A 22,074-nucleotide genomic window follows, 5' to 3' on the forward strand; every position below is an offset into this window, starting at 1 on the left:
ATACCTATTCCTGTTTTTAAAAAACAAAAAATAAACCATAGGAATAAAGAGTTTTTCCTTACTTTAAATGAATATCTATCTAAATCCAAGAGCCAGCATTATATGCAATGGAGATAAACTGGTGACTTTTCCAATAAGATTAGGATAAAGCAAAATGTCCATTAGCAATCATTATTATAAGGCTAGAAATGCTAGTTGAAGCAATAAGAAATTGAAGGAATAAGAAAAGGCAAAGAGAAAAAAAAATGAAGACTTTTTGCAGATGATTATGATGATTTACAGAATCCTATACCATCAACCAAAAAATTGAAAAAATTATCAACTCTAGCAAACCGGCAGAAAACATATAAATCCACACATTCATCATTTCTGTATATTACCAATGAAATCAGCAGGAAGAGAAAGAGGGAGAAATTGATTGACTAATACTGAGCTTGAAATCTATTAAAACTCCCAGATCTTTTTTCATACATAAAAAATATTATTCAATTCATATTTCTCCTAATTTTATATTTCTTTAGTTTTTTTAACCATTAATTATATAATATTATTGTATTAAATATTAAATTTTCATTTAATAAATGAAAAAGCATTTATTAAGGACTATGTGCCAAGCACAATGTAATGCACTAGGGATACAAAAACAAAATTCAAAATTGATCCTTGTAAGAAACAAATTCTAATAAGGATGACAATACGCATGGTAGAGTAGCAGCCAGGGAGGGGTATCATCTTAGTGGAACTGGCTATGTTTCTAACTTATTGAGATGATTTGGGATACTGATTTTTAATGTGTTAATTGTCCCTGCCAGATCTCTATCATCTTCAAATGTGACAAGCATATCATCTATGCTTTTATACAAGTCATGACCCACAACAGAATCAAGGAAAAATCCATAAGTTATTTCATTAGTGACTTTATTCAAATTGACATTAACACATTAATCACTACCTCTGAATCTAGTTAAATAAGTTCAAGTCCTCTTGCCCCGCAGCTAACCTGGGCATTCTTAACCTGAGAATCACAGTTATCCCTGGAAATATTTGCAGGGATCCATAAACTTGAATGGGAAACAAAAATCATATCTTTATTTCAGTATAATTAGTTTCCTTTTTATACTTATGTATTTTGTTTTATTCTGAGAAGGGATTCACAGGCTTCAATAGATTGTAAAACGGTTCCATGGTAACAAAAAATAAATTAAAGAACTCCTGCCCTAACTATAATGTCTTCTTTTCTAGTTTACACTTTCCTACTTTATATTCAAGGGCAGAATGAAAGTTTTATTCAAATATCTATGTTCTAATCTAAGAATTTCTATGACATTCTGCTATGTGTCTAATATAGTAACTAAAAAAACAGGATTTTAAAAAAATTTTAATTAAATTTAAAAATTTTTTACTATGATCTGTTTTGTCTTTTAAAAATTTTATTGGTATTTTGTAAAATTTAATTTTATTGTATTAGATTTGAGTCAGAACGCTAACCTGGATCTTTTTGGCTCTTCATTCTATTGTCTGTATCACTTCTAGGTTTGCATAATGCACAAAAGAAATATCCATCTCATAGCGGTTATCTATGCCTCATCATTCATGTCATATATAAAGAACTAAAGACATATTCCCTGGACACTTCTTCACTATTATCATCACTTCAGATTTACTTGAGTACTGAAATGAAAGTAAGTCCATCAATGTGAATGTTCTCTTCAAAAGCACAGGCTGTAACCCAACTATGTCTCTTCACCCTATGTGACTCCTCACCATGCTGTTCTTTCAGAAATCCTCTCCAGAAGTTTACTTAATATTTTAGGGACAAATCTCTAGATTTAGAAATCTGGATCTAAATTGGTTTATTGGTGTAAATAACAATGGAATATATGAGCAGCCTATTGTTTGCACTTCAATACTTATACATGATCAGCCCACTTCTTTTTTTGGTTATATATCTCTCTGTTGATGTCCTTTGCACTGTTTCTCTTGCATAATTATTTTTTGGTCTGAGCAATTAGGAACATAAAATATGTATGTCTATGTACACATACACACACACACAAACACACCCACATACTCAAACATATATCAATAGATAAGTGAGAAGTAATTTCATAGGAAAAGCACTAGCACCTGAGTGGGGGAAAAGTGATTATACGGGAATGGATTCCAAAAAAAGGGATTTGAGATGCACTTCAAGGAAGCCAGTTCCAGCTATTTCTGATTCTTGTGGTCCTAATATTCCCATTTTTTGTATTGCTTATTGTTCAAAAAAAACTCCATAAAACAAAAATTAATAGAGCAACAATTCTTTCTTCTAAGTTTTACTGATACTCAATTGGATTCATGTGGTCACAGAATTATTGATCTAGAACATGGAGGGAACTTACAGGTCATCTAGTAAAATGTCTTCATTTTATATATTAAGAAGTTAAATCCAGAGAGTTGAAGATTCTCATAGTCACATTGTAAGTAGCGGAGCTGGGATCTGACTTTTGAACTTGGAATTCAGCAAATGTACTATGCTACCTCATTCAAATAATGGTTAACTGGTACTGTGGGAATTTTACCTGTTTGTTAAAAGAATTCATCTCTCAATGAGTATTAATTTAAGAAGCTTATCATGGAAAGTTCACTTGAAGAATCTTTTTTCCCTCCAAATTAATAACTCTTAATCTGTGCAAAGTTCAGATAGGATAATTTCTTATCTTTACAAGATTAAAAAAACTAGGGCTCTAGATGTCTCAAAAATTTTATAATACACAGTCTTTTATTTTTAGAGTACCATTTTAAATACTTATTACCAGGAAAATGAATTTTTTACTTGCTAATTATTGGTGGTCTACTTGAATTTCTGCTTATTAAAAATACAGGAAAATCCTGATTTTAACATATGTGACTCTCATACAATTTTCTAACATACAGCTATATCAGTCTGGAAGGTGAAAAAAAAAAAAAACAACTATCTTTACCTTTTTACTTTCCACAGATTATAGGCCTGGCTAGGAATTCCCTTTAATGCAATAAAATGTTTACCTATAAAACATAAATGTAACTTTCATAAATGTGACTTAAAATGAGTAAGACTGCTATAACAACAAATGTCATTGATTTGATTCATTTTTATCAGGAAAGGGAAGGGAAAAATAATGAAGGGTTCTTTTTATTTTTCCATTTTGTTTTTCCTTTTAATATTTTCTTTTAAAAGCTATCCAGCTATCTTTTTTAAATGCTGAAATTAAGGGGTGAGAAAGAAATGAACTGGGAGTAAGGGAAAGGAAGAAGTGGGATGGTGCAAATTATCTGCCATAAAAAGAGAGACAAGAAAAAACTTTTACAGTGGAAGGGAAAAGGAAGAGGAGAGGGAAAGTGAGTGAAACCTTATTTTCATCAGAATTGGCTCAAAGGGAACTGAGTCAAATTTATAAAAAATAAGAGCCATAACCCAAATGATAAATGATCAAAAGATATGATCTGTGCCCAAAAGTCCATAAATTCATGCATATCCTTTAACCCAAAAACACCACTACTAGGCATAAATGCCAACAGAGATTTTATAAAAAGGAAATTGACCTAAATGTACAAAAAATAATCATAGCAGCAATCTTCTCAAGGAAAAAAAAAAGGAAATTGAGGGAATGCCCATCAATTGGGGAATGGCTCAACAAACTGTAGTATGTGTTTATGATGGAATATTATTGTTCTATGGGAAATGATGAGCAGGATGCTCTCAGAAAAACAACAACCACCACCATTTAGTCATCCTCCATGAACTCAAACAAAGTGAAACGTACTGTATACAAAGTAATATCAATGTTTTGGGATGAACAGCTGTAAATAACTTTGCTATTCTGAGTAGTAACTACTATAGCATAACTACTATAAAGGACTAATGATAAAAAATCCTATCCATATTCAGAAAAGGAACTGATTGTATCTGAGTACATATTGAAGTATTCATATTCTCTCTCTCTCTCTCTCTCTCTCTCTCTCTCTCTCTCTCTCTCTCTCTCTCTCTCTCTCTCTCATTTTAATTTTTCTTGAAGGTTTTTATTTCCATTAGGGTGGGTGATCTATGCTTCTTTCAAAACTTGACTTTTACAGAAATATTTTGCATAACTTCACGTGTGATTTCTTAACTGGAAGTAAGGATAAGGGAGAGAACCTTGAACTAAAAAATTTTAAAAACAAATGTAAAAAAGTGTTTTTTTTTAAATATAATGGGGGGAGGGGAATGCTAAATACATAAATAAATGGGCAAATAAACAAACAAACAAACAAACAAATAAATAAATGCCATCCAGAGAAGGCTGAACTTATTTATTTCTTTTTATCTTAAAGTTTTATGTGGGAAACGAAAATATTCAAAATCTGTTGAGCATTTTTTCCACCAAAAATGCCCATGATGTCATCTAAATATTTGAAAGCATCATTGTTGGTAGAGTTGTGAAATGACTCAGCCATTCTGAAGAGCAGAACTATGTTCAAAGGGCTATCAAACTGTGTATACTCTTTGATCCTGCAGTGTCTCTACTGAGTCTGTATCCCAAAAAGATCATACAAGAAAGAAAAAGGACCCACAGGAGCAAAATGTTTGCAGCAGCTCTTTTTGTAGTAGCAAGGAACTAGAAATTGAATAGATGCCTGTCAACTGTGGAACAGTTGAATAAGTTATTGTATATGAATGTAATGGAATATTAATGTTTATATAAGAAAAAATGAGCAATTCTTCTATACATATTTCTACAATTAGCATGCTGCAGAAGATCAATCAGATCAAAAGGGAAAAAATGAGAAATAAAATAAAATGCAAACAAAAAAAAAATCAGAAAAAAAGTGAAAATGCTATGTTGTGAAACACATTCAGTTCCACAGTTTTCTCTCTGGGTGTAGATGGCTCTCTTTATCACTGAACAACTGGAATTGCCCTGAATTATATCATTGTTGAAAAGAGCCACATCCATCAGAATTGATCATCATATAATCTTGCTGTTGCCAATATGTACAGTGTTCTCTTGGTTCTACTCATGTCACTTAGCATCAGTTCATGTAAGACTTTCCAAGATTTTCTGAAATCATCCTGCTGATTGTTTCTCATAGAACAATAATATTCCATAACATTCCTATACCATAACTTATTCAGCCATTCTCCAACTGAGGGGCACATCCAGTTCCTTGCCATCACAAAAAAGGGTTGCCACAAACATTTTTGCACATGTAGGTCCCTTTCCCTCTTTTAAGATCTCTTTGGGATATAAGCCCAGTAGAAACACTGCTGGATCAAAGGGTATGCACAGTGTGATACCCCTTTGGGCATAGTTCCAAATTGCTCTCTAGAATGGTTGCATCAGTTTTATAAGTCTACCAACGATGTTTTATTGTCCCAGTTTTCCCAAATCCTCTGCAACATTCATAACATAGTATTTTCATCTTTTTTGTTGCTATAATTTTTGTTTGCTTGTTTTTTCTCTCATTTTTTCCCCTTTCTGATTTGGTTTTTCTTGTGCAGTTATGATAAATATGGAAATATGTTTAGAAGAATTGCACGTGTTTATCCTATATTGGATTACTTACTATCTAGGGGAAAAGAGAAATCTCTAAGGGGAAGGGAAAAAAATTTGGAACACAACGCGTTTTGCAAGGAACAATGTTAAAAACTATCTTTGCATGTATTTTGAAAATAAAGCTATTAAATTTTTTTTAAAAAAAGAAAAGATAAGCAGGCTGAATTCAAAAAAGTCTGGAAAGACTTATATGAACTGATGCTGAGGGAAGTAAGCAGAACCAAGAGAACATTGTACACAGTAACAAGATTATATGATGATCAACTGTAATGTGCTTGACTTCTCAACAATGCAGTGATTCAAGACAATTCCATAGAATTGTGATGGGAAAGTGCCATCTGCATCCAGAGAGAAAACTATGGAAACTAAATGTGGATTGAAACACAGCATTTTCATTTTGTTTGTTGTTTTTACTTTCTTATGTTTTTTTTTTCTTTTTTTGACTTGATTTTTCTTGCACAACATGACAAATATGGAAATACATTGAAAAGGACTTAACGTTTACCCTCTATCAAATTGCTTGCTGTCTTGGAGAAGGGATAAGAGGAGGGGAAAAAAGTTTGGAATAAAAGTCTTATAAAAATGGATGATGAAAATTATCTTTAGATGTATTTGGAAAAATAAGATACTATTATACTACTGAAAGAAAAAAAATAAACATTTATTAATTAAAATAAACATTTATCACTTACTTTGGAACAGGCACTAGGGATCAAAAGCCAAAAAAATTAAACAATACTGATCTTAAGCAGCTTATATTTTATTGGAGAAGAGAAAAGAATAAAATATAAATATACATAAAAATAAAATACATACACAAGGCAATTAGATAGAGTAAGCATAGGAATGAGAAGAGGTATGGAAAGGTTTCCAACAGAGGGTGGTGGTTGAACTAAATTTTGAAAGGAAGAAGGAATTTTATAAGATTCAAATAAGGAGAAAATTCATTTCCAAGGCTGTTAGATTGACCAGTGAGAAGACACGTGATGAGAGATGGAGTGTCCTGGGTCAAGAACAGAAAATTGAATAGTATTGCTGGACCTGATTTCAAATGTAAACCCAAACATTTACTAACTGTGTGACCCTGGGCAAGTCACAACTCCAAATGCCCTAAAAAACCAACCAAACAAAAAACCAGATTGGAATTTGATTTTTAAGAACTCTAAAAGCCAAAAGAATTTATATTTGAATACAGAGGAGAAAGTAAACAACTGGAGTATATTGAGTTGGAGAGTCATATGGTCAGATCTATGCTTCAGGATAATTACTTTTGACAGCAGTTTGGGGGATGCATTAGAATGAGAAGAAATTTGAGGCAAGGAGGCTAATGAAGCAGTATAGACAAGAGGTAATGAAGTCTTAACTTAAAGTAGCGGCTGTGACAGCAGAGGAATCAAATTCAAGAAATATCCAGCAGTAAAAAAACAACAAAAGGGAGAAGCTAGTTGGTGTAGTAGATAAGAGCACTAGCCCTGAAAACAGCAGGACCTGAGTCAAATCTGTTCTCAGATATTTAAAACATCCTAGCTGTGTGACCCTGGTCAAGTCAACCCCAATTGCCTCAGCAAAAATATCAACAAAAGATGGCAACTGATTGGATATGTGGAGATTAGGGAGAATAAAAAAATCAAACATAACTCCAAGGTTGCAAACTTGGTTGACTGAAAGAATGCTGTCTGAGGCAGAAATAGCTAAATTTGGAAGAGGAGTGGATTTGGGAGAAAAGAATGAGTTCTGTTTTGGTTATGTTAAACTTAAAATGTCTCTGGAACTTTCAGTTTAAATATCCAAGAGACAGTAATAAAGGACTGATGCTCAGAGGAAACAATAACACTGGATAGATATACTGAGATCTAGAAGACATTTGCATAGAGATAATAATTAAGCCCAAAGAAGTTCACAAAGTTACTCAACAAGAATATAGAGAAAAGGATAAGGAAGCTTATGACAGAACCTTGAAGAAAATCCACAATGATATAATAATATGAATTATAAACCAATTAAAATGATATTTTCATTTTTTGTCACCATGTAAATTTATAAGAAAGTTGGTCTGAGTGGATGTTAGAACAAACTCCTTTGACTGGTTATGGATTTCACCCGAAAGGCCCCCAAATATTCTAGGACTTGATGAAACCAGCCCAACTTCATCTACAAAGATGAAAATCTAAAGAACCTCACTAAGCATATGACTTTATCAACTTGAAATATGTACCAGATCATCTTCATAACAACAGTGAACATTTATGTCAAACATAGTATAATTTGTCTAATATAATTTTGACATACTCATGGGACATATGTTTTAAGAGAACAGTCTTTAAATATTTTAATCTACTAAAGTATGTTATATACCTTTTAGTTAATCAGTTTAACTTTATACTGTCTTTGACCCTTCAATCCTTTCCCCCATTGTAAAGTGTTAATTTATTTTCTCTTTCTATAGTTATCACACTGCTTCAGGTTTTCCAAACACTGTTTTTCTATTAAAAGACTAGCCATCTAGTTTTCTTCCTGTCTCTAATCCACTCCTTTAATGACTTATAGAACACTTTTCTTCAAAGACCAATCTTATCACATAATTCACTCTGAGAATAGATATTAACTTTCTCTCACTACTGAATTCAACATTTATTAAAAAGCTGTAATGGGTAAGGATTGGGAAGTGCTATTCTTAGTAATATACTATAAATTAAGCTAGCTAACAATCAAGGTCTTCCACTAAATCACTTCTCAGTATTCTACTATTCTAATAGCCAGGCCAATGTAGCAAGCAGGCACTTGAGCAACAAGTATTAAGTACCTATTTGTCAGATACTGAGGACAAATTTATAAACAAAAATAATTCTTGCTCTCAAGGAGCCTACCTTCTATTCTTGCTGTTTCTCACATATGAGATTGTTCTTTAAAATTATTCTTAAACAACTGAAGTATTATCTGTAATTAAATAGTCTCATTTGAAAGAATGGAATTCCTTTATTCCTTCTCTAATCAAAGAACTTGCTGATTAAAGAATTTTCACCAATATTGCCTTTATTTATGTTTTGGGTATATGAAACTACCTGAGCACAACTATTAAGGTTGAGGATATGATCAAATAAAAGCTATATCATCACAATAGAGGAATAGAGATAAAAACAACCTGTGATTTTATTGATGTATATATAAAACTCCCAGGTGAGGAATCTCCCTCTACCAAAATAGACTGGCACAATCTCTGTAACTCAAAAATCATAAGGAATTACCTAGCACAGAGCACTATGAGGGAACATGGTGACAGGATCATATATATAGGTGGTGTCATAATCCATGTTAATGAATTCAAATCCATCTTTTTAGTTCAAATATGGATTCAGATTATTATTAGCTGTGTAACCCTGAGTTAGTCACTTAACTGTTGTTTTGTCTCAGTTTCCTCAGCTTTAAAATGGGGTTAAGGGTTGTAAGGATCAAACCATATAATATTTGTATTTCACTTAAGCACAGTTTTTGGCAAATAGTAGGTATTATATAAATGTGCATTGCTATTAATATTCTTTTTGTGGAGAGGTGAAGAAGGGAAAATAATTAAAAGAGGTAAGCCTCTGAGGAGGGCAGATAAAAATCTAGAATAAGGAAGAAGCAAATTTCAGATCAGCATTTATTAAGCATCTACAAATCAGGAACTGGACTAAGCAAAGAGAATACAAAAAAAAGTGAGACATGTGCCCATAGGGAGCTTACTTTCAATGAGTTGGGGGGAGGGGAAGGATACAACATATTGACAATTTAGTAAACAGACAACTAGTATAAAATAAATATATCGTCAAGGGGATAGAGACCATTTCCTGCAAGACATAATGTAAGATCTTTTAAAGGATAGCACTTGAGCTATGTGAATTAAAGACTGCAAGAGAAGGGAGGGCATTCCAGACACAGTAATAGGAAGTTAGGCTTATTTGGGATACAGTATAGAATATATGAAGGAGAAGGTTCAGTTAATGTGTGATCACCCATGAAGGAGGCTAGACATTCTACACTTGTAATATGGTCAGAGGATATGAACATGTAGCTTTCAAAGGAAAAAATCCAAGCTATCAACAACTATATAAGAAAAAAAAGTTCCTAAACATTAACAGCTAGAAAATATCTAGATATAGATATCTATATCTAACCATATAAGAAAAAAATGTTCCTAAACATTAACAGCTAGAAAAATAAAAATAAAAACTCTGAGATTGCTCTACATCATACTCATCATTTTGGCAAAAGTGACCAAAAAAATAGAAAATTACAATTGTTTAGGGCTTCAGGACAACAGGTACATTAATTAATGGATGGTGAAGAAATTAACTGGTTTGCCATTCTGGGAAGCCATTTAGAAATATGTCACCAAAACTCCTATACAGAGATATACTACTAGGCTAATATCACCACCCACCTTCGTTCTCTCCTCTCCCCTCAAAAAAACCCTCTTTTTGTAGTAGTAAAGAACTAGAAATTAAAAAGATGATCATGAAATTATGGTATGTGAGTAAAATTGAACAAGACTGTGCTATAAGAAATGAGGAAAGGAACAGGTTCAGTAAAATCTAGGAAGACTCAAACTGTTGCAGAATAAAGTTAGCAGAACTAAGAAAACAACTTGTATATTTTAAAGTCAACTTTCACTAAGGTAAGAATTCTAATCAATGAGGGGGAAGGAAGGGAATAAGCCACTACTATATACCAGGCACTATGCTAAGCACTTTACAAATTTACTCATTTAATCTACACAATGACCAACTAAGATTTCAATGGCCCAATGATGAGGAATGCTAAGCACTTTCCAATAGAGAAGTTCATAAACTCAAGTTGCTGAAGAAGACTTGGCCATGATTAAGGTAGAATTTTGTTTTGCTTCACTTCCATGTTGTGGAAAAGATTTTCATTTTTATTTTTCCTAGGGGGAGTGGACAGGAAAGAAAATTTATTAAATGAAAACAATAAAAAAATTTAATCTGGTATCAGATTTTGAAGGGTTTTGAATACAAAGCAGTTGATTTTTATATTATCCTAAAGAGCCACTAAATTTGGTCACTTTATGGGGAAAGACTGGATTTCGGGAGGTTACTGTAATAGTCCAGATAAGAAGTGTTGAGATCTTGGCTTAATGTCATTGTGGCATGAGGTGAAAGAAGCACCAGATACTGAAAATACAGAATCAAAATTTGGCTATGAGAGGAGAGTGAGAGCTAAAAAGCTCAGAATTACTCCTAGATTACAAACCTAAGTGCCTTTCTTAGGAACATGGTTCATTTTATAGAACTAGGGAGAAGAGGGAGAAGAGTAAGAGTAGGAAGAAAGTTTATGAATTTCATTTTGCATATGATGAGTTTCAAATGCCTATAGTTCATTGAAGTAGAGATCACATTTCACAGGCAACTGGAGATGTGAAACTGGCACTCAGGATAGAATTAAGGATTGGATATATGCAGATATGGAAGCCATCTGCAGGAGTAGAGGCAGCAAACAGCACACTAAGTTTGGAAAATAGCCAAGCATCTAGTTAATCTACAGCAAAAAAGATGAAAAAATTTGTGAAAGACGGCCTGGAAAGATTTGCATGAATTGATGTTGAGCAAAACAAGCAGAATCAGGAATACCTTGTACACAATAATAGCAAGAATGTATAATAATCAACTACGAAAGACTTGGTTCTTCTCAATGGTTCAGCGATCCAAGGCAATCCTAATAGACTTTGGATAGAAAATGTCATCTGCATCCAGAAAAAGAACTATAGAGATTGAATGTAAATCAACACATGCTATGTTCACTTTTTTTTTCTGTTTTTTTTCCTCTCCTATTTTTTCCCTTTTGTTCTGATTTTTCTTTCCAACATGATTCATAAAGCAGTGTATATTAAAAATAAATTTTAAAAAAAGGCTACAGACTGAGCACTTTGAGGAAATTCATATAAAGGAGGTAGGAGACAAATAATGATACAGCACAGATCAATCAGAAAGGTAGGATTAAAAACTAAGAAGGAGAAATATCTTGGTAGCCAAGGAAAGGAAGAGTGTCTAGGGAAGATGGAGATGGTTAATTAGCCACATTAAAAGCTGTAGAATAGTCTGAACTTTATTCCAATAGCCACAAACATATGTTTAGCCATAAACAAGGATCCCTCCACTTCCTTCCATGTTGTCCTGACCTCCCCATAAAATCAACTGATAACTGCTTCCATTCAAGAGAGCTATCTGAAAGAAAACTAGAATTTGAGGAACTTGCCCTGAGATTATGGATTATCCACCCAACTCAAATAACTAGCCTGCATAAAAAGTAATTGTACTGTTACCAAGGTGAAGGTGAGGTACAGGAAGACACATGCCCAAGATATTAACAAGTCAGAGCAGAAGGACTCTTAAGTACAAGCATCTAAGACTCTCAGAACAGAGGGAGGGGCTCTAACATGTCCAGACAGAAATAAAATAAAATAAAATAAAGGTAGGCAGCCAAGAGAAAGCTCAAAAGGAAGAAGTTATATTTATTTTAAATAGCTGGTTCCAAAACTTGGTGACTGGGGGGAAAAAAATTGTGATAACATTAACTGTTCTCTTATATTCCCCCAGTATCTGCAGAAATAGTTTTAGTAGCCTTGCCAATTTGTCCTTCCCAGGGGGAGTAGGAAAAATATCTAGTGGAAAGAGACCAGAACACTCCAGAGATAATGATTTTATTGAATAAGGGACTGGAGATACTAAGATAAAAATAAAACAGTCCCTGACTTCAAAGATTTTATATTATTATATAGAGAAAGCAGTGTGTGTGTGTGTTATTGTATTATACACACATACATACACACACATATGTACACACACATAAAATAAAAGATATTAGAGGATTTTTTAAAAAGGGTCTTATGTAGAAGGTAACACTTGACCTGGGCTTTGAAAAAAATTAGGAATTTAAAGAAGTAGAAGTGACAAAGGCTGTTGGGAAGCTTATACAAAGACAGAAGGTAGAGTGTGCAATTCCATGATAACAAGACTAGTTTGTCTAGATGTCAAAGTACAAGAAGAGAAGTAATGCATAATAAAGCCAAGAAATATATATATATAATAACCTGGTTATCATGGGCTTTAACTGCCAACCAGGAGAGTATGATTTGATCCTAGAAATAAGAGGGAATCACTAGAGTTTACTAAACCAGCATAAATGACATTGGACATCAGTTTTAGGAATATGACTTTGGCAACTATATAGAAGATGGACTGGAGAAGAAAGAGACTTGAGGAAAGGTGAACAAGTAGGAGGCTATTATAAAAGTCTAGAGCAGAGTCACTTGAGTAAAAAGAAGGGGAGATATATATGTTATAGAAATAGAAGAAACTATAAAAGCTAAGAAGTGGTGATTGAGTCAAGCATTCCACTCCACTTAAACCAACAAGATTTTATACCCTGGTACCTTTATCAGTGAAAAAAAAAATTTCAACTCAAATCAAATACACTAATGTATGTTCAGTAGCTTTTTTATAAATTATAAGTCAATTTGGAACTCAATTTAATTTTCATGTTTAACAATTTAGAATGAAGAGCAGTTCTAGTCAAGCTCCTGAGAAGGAATTACTTGAGAGAAAGGGGAATGTCATTGTGGCATGAGATGAAAGAAAGAAGGTCATATCTCTCCAACCTGTCTGGACAGGTTGTGAACCTGTCTTCCAGGACAACTTTGTGAATTTTGGAGGATCAGATAATCTGGACTTCTCATTAGCATTTTTATGGTATCCCTAGGAATAGACAATTGGAGGTGGTGTCTACATTGGAAGAGGACAAACTAAATATTATATAGCTATCCTAAAGCTTCAGGACTCAACAAGTAGCCCAACAGGAAGCTACTTCATGACTAACAGGAATATCTCAAGGACTCTAGCAAAAGGGCTTCCAAGAACTATGACTTAACTCTTTTTACCACATGTATGCTAATCTAATGCCCAATTTTCCCTGGATTCTATATATTCTTGAGAGAACTGGTTTTACAAACTTTTGAGAAGATGCATTACAGCAACAGTTCTTTCTTACTACACTATCTTCAGTCAGTCTACTAAGCATTTATTAATCACCTAATAAAAATATTCATTTAAAAGCTAATTAAGACTGGCTAGCTAATTGATATCAATTAATAATCAAAAAGAGAAGCATACTGGTGAGGATTTGCAGCTGTATGATTAGAAAACCATCCCTTCAATCTTCAAATATCCTAAGAATTCTGAAGGGAGAAGCAGCCATTCTCTGGGGACCTATCCATCCAGGGAAAATGGGAGTTGGGAATGTAGTTCCATAGAATGTTACACACCAAGATTTGGTTAACGATCTGAGTAAGAGAGATGAATAAGGGGGAAGAACTGAAGATGACTCTGAGGTTATAAACCTGAGTAACCTGGCCAGAGATAATAATTAAATACAAGGTCATGAAGTGTCAGAATATAGTGAAACAAAGAAAAGAAGGGCTCCCACTCTTTGAGTAGTACATAGGTGGTGGGAAATAGGTATAGTGATCCAGCAAAGGAGAGTGAGAAGAACAGATAAGTAGAAGGAGAACTAAGAAAGAATATTGTCATAGAATCCTAGAGAAAACATCTAGCAATCGAAGAGTATATTAACAGTAGCAAATGGTACCTCGAAGGCAAAATGAATTGGGACTGAGAAAAAAGTAATCAGATTTGGTAACTATGAGATCACTGATAACTTTGGAATGAATGGTTTAAGTTGAATGGTGATGTGAGAAACCAGAATGCAAATAGTTGAGAAGTAAAGCAGAAGAGAGGAAGTAGAGGCAAGACACAGCAGACAGCTTTTTCCAGGAATCTGGCTACAAAAGGAAGAAGAGATGTGGGACCATAGAATGAAAAATATAAGGTAATATTTTATAAAGCCCAAGAAAAGGTCTCACCTCCAGATGTGGAATATCCACCACTAGAGGAAGGACAAAAGTCAAGGAAAGTGAATAGAGGATACCAGAGACTTCACAGTTTTGCAGCTTCTTTCTGTTTACTTTCAAATGTGTGAAAGCAAACAAAAAGGGTTATGTTCAGCTGAAGCCTGATATTAGCACTTACAAGTATTTATTAAAAGAAGAAACCTAAGTAACAGTAATAATGAAATTCTGATGATAGAAGAATCATACTATAGGACTGATTGCTTCAAGGAAAAAAAAAAATCAGTGGATTGGAATAATCTTAATTAAAAATTTAAAAATGCCTTTTTATTGTGAATATTATTCTTTCATTTCCAGTTATTTGAAAAAAATTATTAACTATTTAAACAATATTTCCATTCCATTTACAAGAAATATAATATACAATAACTATTTATAAATATATTTTCAATGCTTTTCTAACAACTAATTAAGGTAGGTAGTAAGTACCTACAGATGAGGAAATAGAGACAGAATGGTTCAATTTCTTGACATTTAATTTGTATAAAAAAGTAAAAGAACTCTGGATTTGGAATCAGATTGGCATCTGATTCAAATTCAAGTTCCATAGCAGTCAAATATCAAATCATTGACCCCTCTGTGCCTCAGTTCCCTCATCTGTAAAATAGGGATTATAATATTTATACTACCTATCTCATCAAGCTGGTAGAAAAGCACTACAGATATTTACAAATCCATAAATATTTATTGTATATTATATTTTACATAAATGAATTATCCTCATTCATGAGTATGAAAAATACTTCAGCCAGTTTCTCTCTAAAACTGTTAATATTAGCCATAATTTCTGAGGAAGGTTTCAAGTGCTTATTGTTTTACAAAGTAAGATGATATAGAAGAAAGGAATAACTGTTTATTATTTGAGAGATAATAAGTTATAGCAGAAAGAGCACTAAAGTTGGAGTCAAAAGACCAGGATTTAAGCCCCATAGGACCCTGGGCAAGTCACAACTTCTCTGAATCGGTTTCCTCATCTATAAAACAAGACTTGTTTAAAATGAACTTTGCAAAGAGAAAAATAGTCCAATGAAAGCTCTTATTATTAATAAATCATGTAAATTTAAGAATATTCTTAAAGCATACTTCTATAGCTTACTAATTCAAAGTCTTATCAGGAATTTAATTAATTTGTGGTTTATAAAGTAAATTGTATATACATTTGTTTTGGAAAGAAAGATGAAATAACGAACGTTACATAATTTTAATATGTATGTTGCTCCATCCTGCTATGCCTGGGAAGGTTTTAGCCTCATTACTTAATTCAGGGTTATATTTTATCAGATTAGTCAATAAACTTTAAAGTAGCGCAGGTATTCTCAGAAAATGGAGGAAGCCACCTAAGGTTCTCTTTTTTCCAAAACCAAACAGCAGCCAGAAACAAAATCCAAATAGGAGCAAAAAATAAATTAAAAAAAAAAATATATATATATATATAAATCTGAGAAAACTGCAGATTCACACACACACACACACACCCTTCTGCTCCCCCCCCCATATCACCAACACAAACTATTGGTACAAATAAAAACTGACAACCAGATATTATGACACTCCTCACTGCTTGAATCACTCTTAACCAAAATGCTAAAGGATTTGTCAAAAGGCACACAAAAATATTTTCAATGTGGTCTTACAGAGCTTTCAAAAACAAGGAGATTCTTAATAGCACACAACTTGATAAGAGAAGCAATTTAGTACAATTAAGAAAACCCAGTATATATGGGGATAGGACCTAGGTTCTAATCCCAGTTTTGCCATTTACTAGCAGACTTTTGCAAATCACTGTATCCTCTGTAAACTTTAGTCACTTCACTTGTAAAACAGAAGGGTTGGACTAGATGACTTTTAGGGTCCCTTTTACAATTCTAAATTTAAGATCCTATTAACTTTAGTTCTACCTCACTTAAATCTCTGCAGGTGTTAGTATGCTCAACTTTTATAAAAAGTAAATAATGATAGCATCTACCTCAGAGGATTGTTATGTTATATGCAGTATCTGGCACATAATAGGTGCTTAATAAAGGTTTATTCCCTCCTTTCTTTTACCTTCTCAATTTGAAAGACATCTGTGTTTGGAGATAATTTTTGAGACTTTCATAAACGTTGAGATGAGAATTCTAATTTAAATTTTGATTTTTCCTTACCTTCTCCTCAAACTCCACTACAGTTATTTTGATTACTCCTAAATGATCCTTTTCAATAGCCTTTGGACAATGCATCTATTTTTTTAAAAATAATTTTTTTCAAAGAATGTTCTCAGAACTACTGATAGTTCACAGGCTGGTCTCTCGAAATACCAACATTTATAACATTAATCCTGAAATGAACAATTTTTGTTATGCTAGTTATGAAAATCAGTTCAAAACTGAACATTTATCAAACAATTAGAATACACAAGTTACTATGCCAAATGCCGAGGATAAAAGCAAAACCAAAACTAGATCGTGCTGGGATGTAGTTTATATTCTACTTGGAGAGATACAAAATGTGCATAGATAAGTAAATACAAAGTGGTTCAGAGTAATTTCAAGAGATATCAAGTAATATTAACTAAAGAATTAGGAAAGGCCTTATGTAGAAAGGAGCATCTGATTTGTGCTTAGATGTTAGACATTCTGTAAGCAAAGCTGAGAGGGCAGTGCATTCCAGACATAAAGCCATTTGGAAAAAGGCCCAGAAGCAGAAGATAGAATGTCATGTAATCAGAAAATCGAGCAGAACAAATTTAACTGCAGTGGAGTCCTTATGAAAGACAAATATGAATTAAGCCTGGAAAAGTAGGAGACAACCACATTGGGGTGGGCTCTAAACATCAAGCTCAGGATTTCATAATTTTTCTAGAGATAAGTTAGGCCTGTGTTTTGAGAATACCAGTTTGTTGGCATTATGGATGCTAGATGGGAGGGGAAGTAGGGGAGACCAATTGGAAGACTACTTCAATAGGCTGGGAGAGAGAGAATGATAACCTGAAATAGGGCAGAGATTGTGTGAATGAAGAAACTTTGAAAAAGACTGGATAACACTTGTCAACTTACTGGATAAGAATATTAAGGGAAAAGGAAAAGTTAAGGAAGATTCCAAGTAGTTATCTTCGTATTGGCAGATTATCAAAAATTACATCAATTTTCCTGTTACTTCTGTTAGCCTTTACTATGGGAATTCTAATTTAACTATCCCACTTAATTATCCCCCACCCCTGAAAAAAAGGTGGAATAATCAATTCACAAAACTGTCTGGGGTAATGTGGTAGAGGAGAGGGAGAAGGAGATGGGCTTTCCATTTTAAAGCTTTTCAAGGAGCATTTTTAAATTCAACTTACAATTTTTACTCTAATCTTCAAAGTAAAAAATATTGGAAACTTGCTATTTCAGAAACTTGTAATATTATATTTGAATGTATCTTCAATTCATAAGACACTTATTAGGCACCTACTATATTGAAGTTACTATCCTAGGTTTTGAGAATACAAAATATAAAAATACAAATAAATACAGTTCCTGAACTCAAGAAGCTTAAAAACAAATTAATTCAAGGATTTCTTTTTCTTTTTTTTTTTAATTTAAAAAATTTTTTTATTAATTTAATTTAATTTTCTAAATTAATTTTATAATTATAACTTTTTTGACAGCACATATGCATAGGTAAATTTTTTTTTTTTTTTTACAACATTATCCCTTGTACTCCCTTCTGTTATGAATTTTTCCCCTCCTTCCCTCCACCCCCTCCCCTAGATGGCAGGCATTCCCATACATATTAAATATCTTATAGTATATCCTAGGTACAATATATATGTGCAGAACCGAATTTTGTTGTTGTTGTTGTTGCAAAGGAAGGATTGTATTCGGAAGGTAAAAATAATCTGGGAAGAAAAACAAAACAAAACAAAACAAAATGCTCACAGTTTACACTCATTTCCCAGTGTTCCTTTTCTGGGTGTAGCTGATTCTGTCCATCATTGATCAACTGGAATTGGATTAGTTCTTCTCTATGTTGAAGATATCCACTTCCATCAGAATACATCCTCATACAGTATCATTGTTGAAGTGTATAATGATCTATCTCCTGGTTCTGCTCGTTTCACTTAGCATCAGTTGATGTAAGTCTCTCCAAGCCTCTCTCCAAACCTCATCCTGTTGGTCATTTCTTACAGAACAATAATATTCCATAACATTCATATACCATAATTTACCCAATCATTCTCCAATGGATGGACATCCATTCATTTTCCAGTTTCTAGCCACTACAAAAAGGGCTGCCACAAACATTTTGGCACATACAGGTCCCTTTCCCTTCTTTAGTATTTCCTTGGGATATAAGCCCAGTAGTAGCACTGCTGGGTCAAAAGATATATACATTTTGACAACTTTTTGGGCATAATTCCAGATTGCTCTCCAGAATGGTTGGATTCTTTCACAACTCCACCAACAATTCATCAGTGTCCCAGTTTTCCCACAGCCCCTCCAACATTCATCATTATCTTTTCCTGTTATCTTAACCAAACTGACAGGTGTGTAGTGGTATCTCAGAGTTGTTTTAATTTGCATTTCTCTGATCAGTAGTGATTTGGAACACTCTTTCATATGAGTGGAAATAGTTTTAATTTCATCATCTGAAAATTGACCATTTATCAATTGGAGAATGGGTTGATTTCTTATAAATTAAAGTCAATTCTCTGTATATTTTGGAAATGAGGCCTTTATCAGAACCTTTAACTGTAAAAATGTTTTCCCAATTTGTTACTTCCCTTCTAATCTTGTTTGCATTAGTTTTGTTTGTACAAAAACTTTTTAATTTATGTAATCAAATTTTTCTATTAATAATGATCTCTAGTTCTCCTTTGGACACAAATTCCTTCCTCCTCCACAAGTCTGAGAGGTGAAACTATCCTATGTTCCTCTAATTTATTTATGATCTCGTTCTTTATGCCTAAATCATGGACCCATTTTGATCTTACCTTAGTATGTGGTGTTAAATGTGGGTCCATGCCTAGTTTCTGCCATTAATTCAAGGATTTCAGAAGGATGTAGAAGCATTTCCATGGATCCATCCATAGTGGACATTTCAAAACTGAGAGTAGCAATGGCTTCAGCTATTAAAACGTTAGTCCTATTCATCATCACTCAGTGTTTCTCATCTCCATAACTCCTTAACCTAGAGACCATAAATAAAATCTCACTCTATTGCCCCATCTGAGTGCTTTCAGAAACGAGTGGTAAATTACCATATTTTAAATTCCTTCCCAAGCAAAAGAAAAAAAAAAGGGGGGGACTTTACAAAAGTACCTTTCAAATTCCATTAAAAATGTAGCTCACCTGACTTACTTTAAGAAGGCAGCCAAGGTGCTAAATAGTCAAAGAATATGAACAATTTTCAGATGAAGAAATTGAAACTATTTCTAGTCATATGAAAAGGTGCTCCAAATCATTAATGATCAGAGAAATGCAAATTAAGACAACTCAGATACCACTGCACATCATTCAGATTGGCTAACATGGCAGGAAAAGATAATGACGAGTGTTGGAGGGGATGTGGGAAAACTGGGACACTGATACATTCTTGGTGGAACTGTGAATGATTCCAACCATTCTGGAGAGCAATTTGGAACTATGCTCAAAAAGTTATCAAAATGTGCATACCCTTTGATCCAGCAGCATTACTACTGGGCTTATATCCCAAAGAGATATTAAAGAAGGGAAAGGGACCTGTATGTGCAAAAATGTTGTGGCAGCCTTCTTTGTAGTGGCCAGAAACAGGAAACTGAGTGAGTCCATCAGTTGGAGAATGGCTGAATAAGTTATAGTATATGAATGTTATGGAATATTATTTTATTGTTGTGTAAGAAATGACCAACAGGATGTTTTCAGAGAGGCCTGGAGAGACTTACATGAATTGATACTAAATGAAATGAGCAGAACCAGGAGATCATTATATACAGCAACAACAAGACTATATGATGATCAATTCTGATGGATGTGGCTCTCTTCAACAATGAAATGATTCCAATCAGCTCCAATTGTCTAGTAATGAAGAGAGCCATCTACACCCAGAGAAAGGGCTATGAGAACTGAGTGTGGACCACAACATAGCATTTTCATTCCTTCTTTTATTGTTTGCTTGCGTTTTTGTTTTCCTTCTCAGATTTTTTTTCTTTCTTTCTAGATTGGATTTTTCTTGTGCAGCAAAGTAACTGTAATAAATTTGTATACATATATTGTATTTAACATATTTAACATGTATTGGACTACCTGCCATCTGGGGGGAGGGGAAAATTTGGAACAGAAGGTTTTGTAAGGGTCAATGTTGAAAAAAATACTCACGCATATGTTTTATAAATAAAAAGATATAATAAGTAAATAAATAAAACTTTAAAAATGCTGCCAAGAAATCCACAAAGTACCTCAATTCTCTTCCAAGTATTCTCATAAAAAAAAAAAAAAAAAAAGACCCACAATAAAATAAAAACCAAACATGTTTAGCATTTTGTTTGTTATGTTTTTATCTGGGGGATGGGATAGGATGGACTTTGACTGAATGTTCTTTTGAATCTAAGATGAATTAATAACTATTTCCTGAAGTCAAGGTATATTCTCTGCAACATGGTATTTAAAATATACATAAAAAGCTTTACTAAGATTGTACCCAAATTATGAATGGATCTTTTGCCAATTACAATCTATGTTCAATAAAAAGCAAGTATTGTAACAGCAGATCCACAGGTTAACAATAAAAGTTTGTAGAAAATGTGTTAATATTAAAATATTAACTGCCTCTTATGCAAACTAGGGGTAACTACTGACCAAAAAACTCTCAATACTTAAGTCAACTCAGACTACATATTACAAAAAAATTATTTCTGACCAAAAAACTCAATACTTAAGTCAGCTCAGACTACATATTACAAAAAAATTATTTGCCAGGATTATGTAGTATGAAAACCCCTTCCTCTAATAAAATCACAAGTCTGGACCTATCTCTCTGCTTCCTCCCATCCCTAAAGTTTTCCACAGAGAAATTCTTATTCAGAAGATTGAAAGCATATAGTCTAAGCCCCCTCATTTTAGAAATGAGAAAATAAATGCAGACAGATTAAATGACTTGCCTAAATAGACAAAAATACTAAGTAGCAGAGTTGGAGGTGGTTTCTGACTGACTGTTATGAGAAAGGCCAAGCTCACTAAATGAACTATATATATTCCACCTGGCAGAAAAAAAAACTCAAATGGCAATAATTCAAAAAGTTCCTAAATATTAGTTTACATATTTAAAAATGTAAGTTTAAAAAAGTGTTATATCAATTTAATAGAATGTTGTGTATTCAGTCAAAAAAAGCTTTAGTGGAAACATACAAAGGCAAACTCAATGAAGCATGTAAAAAATTTATATATGCTAATAAAAAAATGAAAAAGTAGGACCAACAGAAAAACATACACAATAACTACAACAATGGAAATGGAAAGATAACTAACAGGAAGTTACATTGAGTAATTGAAAAACTAATTAAGATTCTGAAGAACAGATAAAGAAATATAACTCCCTCCTCAGGGCAAAAAGGTTGAGCAC

General features: G+C 33.2%; 1 protein-coding gene and 1 long non-coding RNA gene across 10 annotated transcripts in view; one reads left to right on the forward strand and one right to left on the reverse strand.

The window, feature by feature from the left end:
• LOC141546961 (uncharacterized) overlaps nucleotides 1-1,623 on the forward strand; it is a 37,742-nt gene extending 36,119 nt beyond the window's left edge. Inside the window, exon 3 of the long non-coding RNA XR_012483475.1 lies at nucleotides 1,534-1,623. This is a non-coding gene — a long non-coding RNA (uncharacterized LOC141546961). The remainder of the gene's footprint in view (nucleotides 1-1,533) is intronic.
• The window catches only part of ANKRD12 (ankyrin repeat domain 12), a 168,677-nt gene that overhangs the window by 143,923 nt on the left and 2,680 nt on the right, over nucleotides 1-22,074 (reverse strand). Inside the window, exon 1 of one of the 9 annotated variants that reach the window (XM_074275069.1) lies at nucleotides 2,967-3,892. The exons of the other annotated variants lie outside the window; for them this stretch is intronic. The gene's annotated coding sequence lies outside the window, so the exon portion shown is untranslated. Of the gene's footprint in view, nucleotides 1-2,966; nucleotides 3,893-22,074 lie in introns of those variants that run through there. 9 annotated transcript variants of the gene reach the window in all.

Source organism: Sminthopsis crassicaudata, chromosome 1, assembly GCF_048593235.1.
Source record: "Sminthopsis crassicaudata isolate SCR6 chromosome 1, ASM4859323v1, whole genome shotgun sequence".
Lineage (NCBI taxonomy): Eukaryota > Metazoa > Chordata > Mammalia > Dasyuromorphia > Dasyuridae > Sminthopsis > Sminthopsis crassicaudata.